A 13,521-nucleotide genomic window follows, 5' to 3' on the forward strand; every position below is an offset into this window, starting at 1 on the left:
CGTTTGGACTAATAAAATATAACTACCTCTAGAATCTGAGCTGCTATCTGGATGTTTTCAGAACTGTGAAGCCTGCCGTTAAGAGTTGCTTTTGCAGTTCGATTTAAATCTGTAGGAGTTCTGTCAAAGCCTGCTCATTTAGCATTGAAGTGCAAATATGCTGGCTATCAGGAATATCCGCATTTTTTAAAAAAAAAAAAACAACCCCAAAAAACAACAACAACAACAACCAGGCAAGAATAATAGAGAAACTAAACGACTTCTGATCGAGACTCCGTTTTTCAACGAAGCATGCAAACTACTAAGAGATTGCACTCGCATCTACCCCTTCCTCGGGTCTTTGCAAATTCCCCATCCCCTCTCGGTCCGCAATAAAGTCTTGAAAGGAAAACATCCAACAACTAGAACCGATCCAAAGGAGAGGGGAGCATTTCTTCAAATATTATTCCTGCACATACAGTATATTGGCCTTATAGAAAGGGTACCATCCATAATGTTAAAAGAAGAGGCTCTCCACCTCACCCCAAACCCTGTGGGTGGCTGGAAGGGGCGCGCGGAATTTTTCTGCTTTAGCCACAATTTATATTGTGCTGAGCGCTGTTCAGCAATCAGAAAATAGGGTGAAGGAAGGCACATATGTACGTAGCATAACTTTTTTTAAAAACTTTTGTCCCCTCTTTGAACCTGCACTCGGGTGGGCAACACCCCCCCCTTTCCCCTCCTCTCTTTGCAGGGTCTTTGCCTGCTTTCGCTATAGCGAAGACTTCCAATCAGAGACTCCCCCCCCCCCTTATTCTTCTCTCGCGCTCCAAGCAGGCATTGCTGTCCCTCGTCTAAGTAAGGAAGTTGGTGCAATTTGTTAGAGAGCTTAAGACGCTAATCGCGTCCAACCCTGCACGATGCTGAATAGTTTCTGCCGCAAGGCGCACAGGATCGGGTTGCGCATCGCAGCCTAAGAAGCAGAATAAGGAAATCTGGCGCAGCTCTTATTGCACATCCAGAAGGCCTTCTCTGGTGTGATTTCAAATTCATTCCCCATTCTCCTCCTCCCACTTTGCCTCCAGAGTTCAGGTAACAGCTTGGACATCCCAATAATCCTCTTCCTTGTGGGAAAAATAACTCACCCCCTAAGCATCTCCCCTGATGGCCTCTTTGACCCCCTTCCCCCTGCAACCCCTAATCACTCAGTAAGGGTCAAACTCCAATAGTATAGTTTTTAGATTATTTAATTTTCCAAAAAGCTGGGACGCCCACTGGAATTTAAATACTGTATTATTATGAATAATAACAAAATTGGTCCCTTGTAAGCAGACATGGCGTTCCTTTCTAAGGCTACAGTCCCCATCCCCATGCACTTACCAGGAAGTAAGTCCTACATGTTGAATTCTATGGGGTTTATTTCAGAGTAGACATGGTTAGGATTGCAGCCTAAGGCTTCTCAGACACCATGGAGGGCTCTGGGTTCAGGTCAGGCACTTTGCAATTGCAAGAGTAACTTGCAAGTGGAGCCCCAGATCAGCTGGGGTATACACCTATAGCAAAACAAGTGGACGCTTATATATGCCCATTTGGGAACTATTGGGGGGTCACCTGGAATCAGATGCTAAAGGACTGTATGAGAGGTATACATTTCAATTTAGTTCAACATGAAGGTGGTTATAAGCTGCTTTTAAAGAAAAGATACTTTGCAAAGCAGCGTAAACTGCCCTCCACATCAATACAAGTGTTATTTAAAAATATCTAAATGCAGCCACGCTTCACGGTAGTCAAAAAGCTAGCATAAAAACAACCAGCCAGCCTAGCATCAACTGGACACACTATCCACAATTTATTAAAACATCTTATCTGCCGCCCAACTTGCATAAGCCACTGAAAGCTACAGAGGGTGGCAATGGGGGAGCAGTGTGAGTCTTCCATGTAAAGGTACCAGTTCCACAAAACCCCCAGCCAGGAACTAATTTGATGGAAAGGTCACTTTGAGGAAGGTGCTGGTGATGATGATGGCCTTTGAGCAAGTACCCCTGCTATAGCTGAGCCATCAGCACCTTCTAGGTAACAGTCCTCTTTCTTTTGCAATTGTACAACCAGTTCATATTATTTAGATTTGTCCCCGGGGACCTTAACCCTTCAAAGCCCTCCCATATCCCCAAACCCCTTCCTTACACCCACCCCCTGCCCACAATCCCTATCAATCCTTTCTCACCCCTCCCACTTCTCTTCTCACAAAACCCAGACATTTCAAGAAATCTCATACCCAGGCCTTTCTAAAGAGATGCCCTCTGATATTTGTATTGCACTCCAGCCAGATCCCTCCGTCTCTGGGGTTTTTATTCTGCAGCATACTTTAGCCCAGTTTAGCCTCGTCTCTGGGGCCAACACAGCCATTGCTTTGTTGCCAGGGCTGAATTAAGACACACTGAGGCCCTAAGCTGTGTCGTGTTGAAGAGGCCCCCCAGAGTATTACCCAAAAGATGTGTATTAGTCTAACAGAAAGGGCAATAAAAATAGAAGTACTGTAATGACATTTTACATTTGCATAAATACTAGTGTATAGTTGAGGATGCAGCCAAAAACTAGCAAGCTAGCTAAATCATGTAGCTTGCCACAAGCCTGTTTGCATATGAAATAACTTCAAATGGCTATACCTTATGATTTCTTACTTATCAAATATGGAAACCATATTATAGTTAAATCTGTACAAGTTTAAATGCAATATATCAACTAATGGTGTAGGCATGAAATATATATTTGTAATGCAATAATGATGTCTGTTTTTCCTGTTTCTATTATTATTATTATTATTATTATTATTATTATTAAAATCTTGACAATTAGTGTTGTTGTTTGTATTTAGAGGCTCCTCATAATTTGTGGCCTTAACTGTAGTTAACTTTTCTTATGCACAAATCCAGCTCTGTGTACTGCAGACCCTTGCTACAGCCCAGGTCAGCCCCGCTACTCCCCAAAGCGGTATCTGCTTCCACTGGTTGCCTAGGTACCTCCATACAGACAGTTTTCAAAAGCTGGCTAGCTTGCCACAGCTCTTTGCTTAATGACCATGCAACATTCCGCTACCAAATTATACCAATATATATATATATATTAAGGTTTGGGGGGGGGACAACAACTGGATAGTATATTGGAATGGAAAACAGTTTAACTGCAAAATTAAATTTAACAAAATATATATTTGACCTAAGGGATGCAGGTGGCAGTGTGGGTTAAACCACAGAGCCTAGGACTTGCTGATCAGAAGGTCAGTGGTTGCTTAGTCCCAGCTCCTGCCAACCTAGCAGTTCGAAAGCATGTCAAAGTGCAAGTAGATAAATAGGTACCGCTCCGGCGGGAAGGTAAACAGTGTTTCTGTGCACTGCTCTGGTTCGCCAGAAACGGCTTAGTCATGCTGGCCACATGACCCGGAAGCTGTATGCCGGCTCCCTCGGCCAATAAAACAAGATGAGTGCCGCAACCCCAGAGTCAGCCACGACTGGACCTAATGGTCAGGGGTCCCTTTACCCTTCTTTATATTTGACCTACATTTATCTTCTAGTACCAGTTAGTGCACAGCGAGCAGGATTCTCTATTAAGCATCTTTCACAGGTAAGTGACAGTGGGTTTCTCTGCAACCTCTGCCTCCATCCTAAAATATCCAGGGTTGGTAATCTCCAAAGAAAGCTCACCTTTGCAATCAGGTGGTGTGGCAGCTACTCCTCCATTGCACCAAATACTGTATGAAATGCAGCCAGTTTTGCTATTTCCTTCTTATTCTGACTTGTGCCTGGCTCAGAAGTACATTATTTGGGAGTGAAAGAACTTAGTGAGAGTATGGCTAAATAGCTGAGCAATGCACTGGGAGGCCTCTAGCTCAAATCTCACCTCTCTTATGAATTCACTAGGGAAAACCTCTCTCAGCCTTTGTCCCTCTTTTACAGTGTGGGGAAAATGTTAAGACTGTATGGACCCACCTTACAAGTTTTCATTTTGCTGGTTTTGCTTTCATTACCTATGTTCTCCAAGCAAGAATTTATTTTGATAGGAAAGTGTTTACCTTCTGGAGTGTCTGTATTGGCAGCTTGCTCTTAAATAAGAGTGGTTTGCTAATGGTTTCGTTACACTCTCTGCTTTGCCAGCCTGAAGGAGGAATAACCTAAACCTGCAGTTTGGAATGATGTGATTTACTGCTGAAGTTACTTGCTAAAACCTTATCCTGTTTGAGAATGCAGATGTCAATATACCTGGTGGTAATGCATGCCAATCATTCTGAGTGATCTGGGGGAGGAGGGTGGCTCAGAGAATCTTCTTCAGCCCAAGGACCATCTTCCCTCCAGAGCAGTCTTCTGAGGGCCACATGCCTCAGAAGATGGCAGGGCCAGAGGCAAAAGTGGGCAGAGAAACAGATTAAACAGAGAGGTGTGAGGCCCAGATGGCCACACTTGTCCCCCAGGCCTGAGATTCCCTACCCTTGTTCTCAGTGCATAAGAAGCTGATAGGAGGAAAGCCCAGTTTAATGCTGCCATTGATAAACTAGGATGGACTGGATTATGCTGAGGTGATAGATGTATAAATGAGGAGTCAGCAGAACATTGTAGTGCATCACCTGGACACCTGAACCTCTTGCACCGGGTTTTTTAAAAAATGAGTGGGGTTCATTTCTTAATATATGTCCTTAGATCAGTTGTCAGCTCCTCTCTGCATGAGTCAGGCAACGGGAATCAGGCACCAGGAACTGGGTAGAGGCCTTTTCTTGCTTTCCTGTCTGCCTGTCTACTTGCAGAGGGGTTGGGTTTTATTTTATCCCCACCCTCCCCCTCCACAACTGAAAAGGTCTGATTTTCACATCATCTGGATGCCCCTTTGCTTCTTGGCTGCAGCAATGGAATGAACCAAGCTGACCTCCAGGGAGGTTTGTTTAGGGATGAAACAATGTTTGTCTTGTCCAAACACCATGAATTTCTCCATGCTTCCTCAACAGCCGTGTAGCCAACAGATACAATATAACAAATGCGTTGCCATATTTTACCCTTTCAAAGGGAGAGAGAAAAATAACCCTCTAAAATTCTAGCAATGGCAGAGTTCACAGGGGTGAACGGCAGGGGGTGAGGGGGGACAAGGAGCAACTATAAAGGCTTGGTCCATCAGCCAGAGGCTGGATGCCTTAAAATGCAGAGCAGATGCTGCTCACTAGATACAATTTAATATAGAAGTTAGCTTTGATGTGCTGAACAGTAAATTCAATGGAGCTTACTCCCAGGTAAGTGGGTCTAGGATTGCAGCCTAGCACCCTGATCCTAAATGCCTTGCATGGAAATGAACTCCACCAAAAGTTGTACAGGCTACTTTTAATAAATGACCATGATTTAGAAAAGAAAAGTCAATCACATGAGTATAAAAGACAGGAACAGGACTGAAATTCAAAATGTCCCAGATAGCCAGCAATATGACAAAACTGAATAAATACCAATGTGCCACACTCACATTGGAAAAAAGATCCAAATATTGTATGAATGCAAAATTGGCCAGTTGTATCCTCACTTAATGCTGCTAACTTTTTGGCCTAGTTTTTCCTAATTTTTGAAAGGGCAGAACTGTGCAAAGCAGCAACAACAATTTTATATATTGTGCCTGATGGTGGCAACTTTCTCAAAGAGCAGCTGCTCTGGATAATGAGCCTTGTATATTTGCTGCAAGATTCCAAGAGTCAAAGCCCTCTGCAATCAAATGCACAAGTGAAAGAAAGAATGGGGGAAGTTCTTTCTTTATACATCTGACTTTTGGGCAGGCAAGTTATCTGGGATGGCATGCAATTCTCCCTGGTTTTCTGAACTAAGTGCCATAGAGGAGGGAATGGGTCCTGGGCCTTGTCAGCCAGTGTGATTTAGCAGTGGGCAAAACATTGGGGTAAGATAGAGACAGGCAGATACAAATCCCTGCTCCCTGGGTGATGGCCTTTGGCAAGTTACTTTCTCTCAGCCTAAGTAGCCTCCTTAGGTTACCATCTTGAAGCAAGCCAAAGAGGGAAGGGCAGGCAGGCTGCTGGTGTAGTTAATATTCATTCCCCATATCTACCAAACTGGTTCACCCATCAAGAAGGAACATAAAGCTGGCCTGGCACTATCTGTTCAAGTGTCCATCCCATTTCCAGTTTTCATCTAGATGTTTGGAAATGGCAATGGATGAAGGAGGGGTGAGGGGAGAAATAGCAGTGGATAGCAAAAGCAGCACAGAGTTGTGAATCCCATTGAAAACTCAAATAGCAACATACCCAAAATGGCTACTAACCATTACTACTATTTGAATCTAAGCATAGGTCATGCACTACTGATAGTTGTTGCTATAATACAGGGTGCCCTAGATTGTGTTTATTATTCATGCATTTATTTCCTTCACCTTTGAAAACTCATAGCAACTTATCTGTGCCTCCCAGGAGCCTCCTCTCCAGGACACATCCGCACCTGCTCAGCTTCAATAACACTGTAGCATCGGTTGCTCCTAGACCAGGCATGGCCAAACTTGGCCCTCCAGCTGTTTTGGGACTACAACTCCCATCATCCCTAGCTAACAGGACCAGTGGTCAGGGATGATGGGAATTGTAGTCCCAAAACAGCTGGAGAGCCAAGTTTGGCCATGCCTTTGACCTAGACCATTCTTTGTATCTCATCATATAAAAAGTAGCTGGAAATAACCACAAGAGTGATCAGGACCAGCCTTCCCAAACCTGGTGCTGACCAGATATTTTGGACTTCAACTCCCATCACCCCCCAACCAGCATACCCAACAACCATTTCTATTTTATCTAACAACAGAAGACTTGAGCCCCTAATTGCATCAGGAGCTTCAGTCTTTCAAATTTCAGCAGCTCCCTGTGTGAGGCCAAAATTCAGTGTCCCCCTTCCTCTCACCTTCCATTCTGCACATGCACAATGTCATACTTGTGGTGCCCTGCGGTGCCCCGCTTTGGCTCAGTGTCCAGTGTGGGGGGTGACTGTTTGTGCTTCCCTAAACCCACCTCCGATTGCATTAAAGCATAGCGTGGCCCAAACTAGCTGGCCATGGCTTTTTAAGTTCCTAAACACATTTATTTGGGAGTAAGCACCATGGAACACAGCAGAACTTACTTCTGAGTAAACATGCCAAGGATTACATGGCACAAATGTGGGAGAGTCTCCTTGACCTGCAATTTTTAATCCTAAAAAAAATAAAACCAACAGGCATTTCTACTTACCTGCCAGCAAATATATAACAGTAGAGGTACCAGAGCAGTGAGGTCTCCTATTTCAAGGGGTTTTTTCCCCAACAGAATGGTCTGTACTAACATTCCAAAGACAAGGGGATTATAAAGAAACCATAATGACCTAGAAAGTGGGGGAAATTATCAAGTTAGCTTTTTATTATGCTCCTCTACATAATTGATAATTGATAATATTAATGAGTGGGCATTTCTATGCTGTAATCCGCCTAGTTTCAGGACACGCTTTTGGCAACTAACTTCTTATGTCATAAGGAGACAGAGACACCTTATGCAAAACTCTCATATTTGTAAACAGATTTTTCTTTGTTTTTAACAAAGTGCTGCAAATTATATTTTATTGCTGGTCCCATCTTACCCTACACTGTTAGCCTTTTAACAGGGCTAATGAGTGCCCCCCACCTCCGATTTGTGCTTTAATCATTGGTTCTGTTTGTTTGTTTTGGCAGTCCATCTGGAGATGGCCCCTAGGTGGAATGAGGGTTTTCTTTTCTTTTCTCAGATTTCAAATTCATGGGGTATAGAGCTTCCAAATTCACAGGGAAGTCTGAGAGCAGTGATGAATGATAGTGGGAATGGAACTTCCAGGCACAGAGACCTCAGAACTGGAGAGCTATGGACAAACACTATGTGAGGACCTTCATGTGGACTTCCAGAAGCGACCACTTTAGGGAAAAAATACCAGGGATTCCCAAATTGTGGTCTGCAGACCACCAGTGGTCCACAAGTTTCATTCAGGTGGACTTTGTGGCATGCCTCTAAACAACACTTACAATTTGATTTCCTTAGAGTCCAGATTGCCAGACAATGAAATACTACATAAGAAATAAAAGAAGCAATACAAATGCAATTAAAAGCCACACATCTACCACAGCACATTACAACTGCTGCAATGGGCAGAAGAATCATTAAGTGGACCGCCAAGAGCCTCAACCATTTTCAAGTGGTCCATGGAGGGGAAAGTTTGGGAATCACCAGAAGGGAATATTGGATTGGATGGTGTCATGGTTTCACTGTGGAAACCTTACTGGGCGAGAGGAGACATACTCAAACCCATAAAGTGTGAATTCTTTGACTGAGACAGACAAAGCTTAACCACTTTACAGAGTTGTGGGTGAAAGCTAATGTTAGTCAAAGCAACCCCATTGAAATCAAAGTAAGTTCATTAATTTCAATGGCTCTACTTCAAGTATGATTTAACTGGATTGAGATCCCTAACCTTTTCCGTTATTCTTATTTCTAACCCCTTACAAAAAAGTGAGGAAAACAAATACCAACTTAGGTGGTGTGAAGACAATATTTCACTCTCGAATCAATGGAGACTGAATATTTGTTTTTTTCCTACCTAGTCTGTACATAACCTACATCTATCACATATTTTTCGCCCATGAAAACCCCTTTTGGGGAACTGGTTTCATTCTGAAAATAAGAGCTCATTGCATATTTATTCTGCATTACCCAATGGGGTGTCCGACAATGCAGTGTTTGTTTGTTTGTTTGTGTGTCTCCCTAGCTGCCCAATGACCTTGTGGGTGTGCGTAAAATAGACCAAAAGGCAATCATCATTTCCTTCTTCATTCAACTGGGGCCTGCACAGGGAGGAAAAGACATAGCTAACCTAATCAAGGGTTCAGGAGGGCAGGGTCAATGACAACCAGCACAAACATTTATGGATTGCAAAAAGCTACATTTTTGTGCTACAAACAGGTTAGTGCCTATGCAGCCAAAACATAGGTACATTTGTGTATGCACTATAGTAATCTTCAACAATGAATCTCGGATATCTCCTAGACCTATTCCACATGACTGCAATTCTGTGCACAGATACCAGGGAGTAAGCTCCACAGAATACTGTAAGGGATACTTCTCAGTAAACATGCATAGGATCACGATGCACAATGCTTAGTCAACCTGCCGGACCTTAAGGCCAATTGTGGCTGGGTTTGCTAAAATCCTTATGCTGCAGAATCAAGGAAGCCCAAACAGACTTTCATTTCGAGAAAACAGTTCAAGGGCAGCATTAAGATGATTTCCACAAGGCAACCCTATTACAGTGGTACCTTGGGTTACATACGCTTCAGGTTACAGACTCCGCTAACTCAGAAATGGTACCTCGGGTTAAGAACTTTGATTCAGGATAAGAACAGAAATTGTGGTCCTGTGGCGCAGCAGCAGCAGCAGCAGGCCCCATTAGCTAAAGTGGTGCTTCAGGTTAAGAACAGTTTCAGGTTAAGAACGGACCTCCGGAACGAACTAAGTACTTAACCCGAGGTACCACTATATATTTCTTTTTTAAAAAAATAAAAAATCTAGTCAATTCCAAGGCAAAGGAGCTACCACTACTTCTCAAGAAAGTGTTACACCAGAGGTGGGGAATTGTGCTTCTCCAGGTGTGGCCGGACTCCCAACCCCCATCAACCTTCAGCCAGCATGACCAATGCTCAGGGGTGATGGGTGTTGCAGTCCAGCAACATGGGGGGGGGGGTGTTCCCTGAGCTAGACGGAGTCGCCACCAGGTGTGCGTTTTGCACTGGATGATGACCGTCAGGTCAAGCGGCGTCTTGGATACATAGAACCCAAGACCAAGCGCCGTCACTGACGGCAAAGCACAGCGACAACACGCCTCTGTTGTCGCCAGGCCAGTGTCTCCTAAGATCAGTGACGCCAGGTGGGATACCTGCTTGTGCGAAGGCATCTTTATCTGCATGGATGTACCACATTGCCAATATTTCAGAATTTCCCGACCCGTCTCTCAACCGGCCCCCCGCCACCGCTCTTTCCTCCCCAACCCTTTCTAAGGTCTCTTCACATATTATGGAAACCTCTCCTCTCTCTCTTTACGGGTCCCCGCGAAGCGCAGCTCAGTGGCTCACAAGCTCGACCTCCGTTTTGCTCTGTCCCAGAGGCTTCAGGGCAAAGTTGGCCGGCGGGATTTCTCGGTTTGGAGAGTTCCCTTGGTGGGGAACGACGCAACGGCGAAGGAATAAGGGCGCAGCGGGGAGAAAGAGGAGGAAATGATCGTTTTGTTCTCTTTGGAGTGTTTTAGTATTTTAGAAGGAAGGACTTTCTGCATGTAGGACTTCTTGAGGGAAAAGCGGGAAGCAAACTTTCTGGCGCTTGATCCCGCGTTAATCAGATTTCCCACGCCCCCTCCCCCCCCAATAATAATAAAAAAAGCATTTCACCCGCGTTCCCCAAGCTTTCCTCTCTCCTCTGGGTGTTTTTATCTCTCCTCCCTGGTGCCCATTTCCCCCTCATCCAGACCCGGGTTGCCTGAGTTTTGATCAAGGGCGACTGAAACCAGCGCCTCGTCGGCTGCTGCCGCGGGGCCCAGGGGTGACGGGGTCAGCCTCTCCGTCCGACGCGCGCTCTCTGCTTAGGCCCCTTTGCTTCGGGTTAGAGACCCTCCATTCCGCGCAGCGATTGGACAGGGGTGGGGGAGCTGCCAACCCATCACTATCTTCCCTGGGGGGGGGCGGTGTTCGCGCAATCGGGGTAATTTCTTGCGCCGCAGCCTCGCCATTAAAGAGGGGGAAGCGCGGAGTACGCAGCCCAAACGAAGCTCCTTTGACCTATCTTTTCCAGGGGGTGGAAGGATGAGCTTAATTTTGCCTGGGGGGTACTTTCCCCGCAATATGGGGAAGAGGAGGCCCTGTCCTTAACTCCCCGCACCCCTCCGAGCGCCTTCACCTTTCAGAGTAAAGTAAAACTTGGCTCGCTTTTGGACCTCGGAGACTTGATAAAACAATGGAACAAAATAGGAATACTTAACCCCTATAAATATGTATGGGGGGGGGGAGAGACCACGAAGGAAACTATGCTAAACACAATATGCACTACATTGCCTTATATTGATTGCAACGGAATCACAGCCTTCAAGTGGTGCGCGCGTCTGAACTGAACTGTTTTGAAAGACAGCGCATTTTGAATTGAATTCCGGATTTCGGACGTGATCTCTCTCCCCCCCTCCCGCTTTGCACATGTCCTTCTTTTCATCTCTGAAACAACACGCTTATTTTCAACTCCCTCTGCCGAGGATTGTTGTTTTGGCCCTCTCTTTCTGGTCCAGAGGCAGCGCAAAAAAAGAGAAAGGAGTTGGGGAGAGAAGGCATTTTCCCCTTTCTGTAAAAGAAAAAACGCACTGCAGCCTAAATATATATTCTAAAAACTATTAGTGCAAAGTTATTTTTTAAACGGGGTGGTGGCTTTTTTGGGGTGTGGTTATAAAAGAAATAATTATTGGCTAAGGAACGAGAGAGAGAGAAAAGTTGGTGGCGCAAAGGCGAGGCAGGAGCCCCGGTTCGAAATAATCAGGAGCGATTTATTCCGACGGAGTGACAGCTCTTTTGAACGCGAAGCGAAATGCGTTTTCTGTCTCTCTGAAAGCTTTTCTTCCAGATTGTGCTCAGATTAGGCTGGGGGGATGAATGGCGGCTTTATCCAGACCAGGGGCTTTTCTGAAATGCCAAATTAATTACCAAGGCCTGAATCAACGCACTGGGGACAAGGAGGAGGAGGAGGAGGAGGAGGAGGAGGAAGAAGAAGAACTGGCGGAGGGTTGGGGGTGAGGGGAAGAAAAGAGAAATCTAGGGCACTTTGGCCCGGGTTAAAATTGTCTCTTGGGGTCGTTTCAGTGCGAATCGGCTGGGGAAGAGAGCGGGGGTAGGGGAAGGAAGAACACCTGCCCCACCCTGTTGGGTTGGTGTGTGGGCTTTTTAAGCTTAACTTATTTGAGCTAAGTATTTTTAAGGACCAACGAAGCAGCTTCCACATTTCAGCTGAAGAAGCCAATGCGAGGCGTGCGCCGAAGGATGGAAAAGAGATGGAAAAGAGATCCGCCTTAGGGAAACAGGAACCTCGCAATTGGGACCAACGAGGTCTTAATGAAGGAAGCGAGGCGGGGTAGTGGGAATAGCTGGCGCTTCCTCAACCCGGACACGGTCACTTGCCCCGACGGAGCCCCGCGTGGTGGGCCTCCAGATCATCCTGCTTCCTGGGGTGGATCTCCTTTTGCCGTCTCTTCTCCCCCAAAGAACCGCCCTGCCCCCGATCAGCAGCCCCCGGGGTTAAGGTAAGCGGGGTAAGCGGGATTCCCACGCCGCCCGTGCGCTTTTTGGCTGCCGACGATTCACCGCAGTGGACTTACCTTTACAGGAAAAGGGACTCAGCACCCCTCCAGCCCTCAGTCTGAGAGAGGAGAGGGGAGATGGCGCGCCTTCGTTCCCAGTCAGCCCACCACGATCCAGCCGAATATCTTCGTAGACGCTGGGGAAGGGGGTATCCCTCTCCGGATCGCGCCCCCACCGGGGTCTCTACCCGAATAGCCCCGACGTCCTTCGTGTCTGGCGTCCTATCGCGTTTGCGATGATCTAGGGCCTCCCTCCTCTGGGGATTTCTCGGGGGGGGGGCGCTTAGGGGGTTCGCCGATCTGGGCGCGCCCCCAAAAGGGGGATTCGGGTCAGGAGGGGGTCCACTTCTTCTTCTTTTGCGTTCCTAGAACCGCTGCAGAGGTCCCTCCAAATGTCCCCACTCCCGATGTCGAGCAGAGAGAGGGGAGGGGTGAACACTCTGGGGCTCATCCGCGCTGTGGACCCACGGGACGCGAAGGGAATCGAGGGAGTTGGGAAGGGAGCCTGCCTTTAGACCTCCCCACGATTTCCTTTTGCAGAAATTGCGGGTGGGTGGGGAGAGAGACAGAAAGAGGGGGCTCGGAAAGCTGGATCAATAGACGAATCACTAGAACCTGGGGAATCCTGGGTTCGAATCCTCGCCTGACTTCGTGGCTCGCTGGGTGGTCTGGCAACAAGCCATTCTCAGCCGGGGCCTCTACCTCGGGGTCATTTTCTCACCTCTTTCAAATCGTGGGGGGGGGGGGAGTCTGGGATTGATCCTTGAGAATTGCGGGGGAGGGGAGGCGCAGGTAGTCGGGCCTGCGGCGAGATCAAGCAAGCCTTTCCGGTCTCGTCTGATTCTCTCCTTCATCCCCTACCCCCACCCCCCCAAAACCCGGTGGCCTAGAAAGCCTGGAAAACAATCGCAAGGGCCAGAGGGAAGCCCGACGTTGCTTTTTGTGAAAGAAAGCCACCTGGGGCTAGACCAGCAGGGGATTAGCAGGATGCAATCCAAAGATGCATCCGAGATCTAAACATGCTCCCGAAGATCAGGGCGTGAGACCGCAGTGCCAAGGATCGATAACAACGCACCTGCGTTTTCAGGTGCTTTGCATCAGAAAAAAGCAAAAGTAGAGCAGTGGCACCGTTTCCACTCCCAGATTA

At 46.7% G+C, this 13,521-nt stretch overlaps 1 protein-coding gene across 1 annotated transcript in view; it reads right to left on the reverse strand.

Annotated features, from left to right (window-relative positions):
• Window positions 1–12,901, reverse strand: part of NTN1 (netrin 1) — a 127,566-nt gene extending 114,665 nt beyond the window's left edge. The window contains exon 1 of the mRNA XM_081895208.1: window positions 12,393–12,901. The gene's annotated coding sequence lies outside the window, so the exon portion shown is untranslated. The remainder of the gene's footprint in view (window positions 1–12,392) is intronic.
• Window positions 12,902–13,521: the final 620 nt, after the last annotated feature.

The sequence above is a fragment of the Podarcis melisellensis genome, assembly GCF_964234715.1.
Source record: "Podarcis melisellensis genome assembly, chromosome: 2".
Classification (NCBI taxonomy): domain Eukaryota; kingdom Metazoa; phylum Chordata; class Lepidosauria; order Squamata; family Lacertidae; genus Podarcis; species Podarcis melisellensis.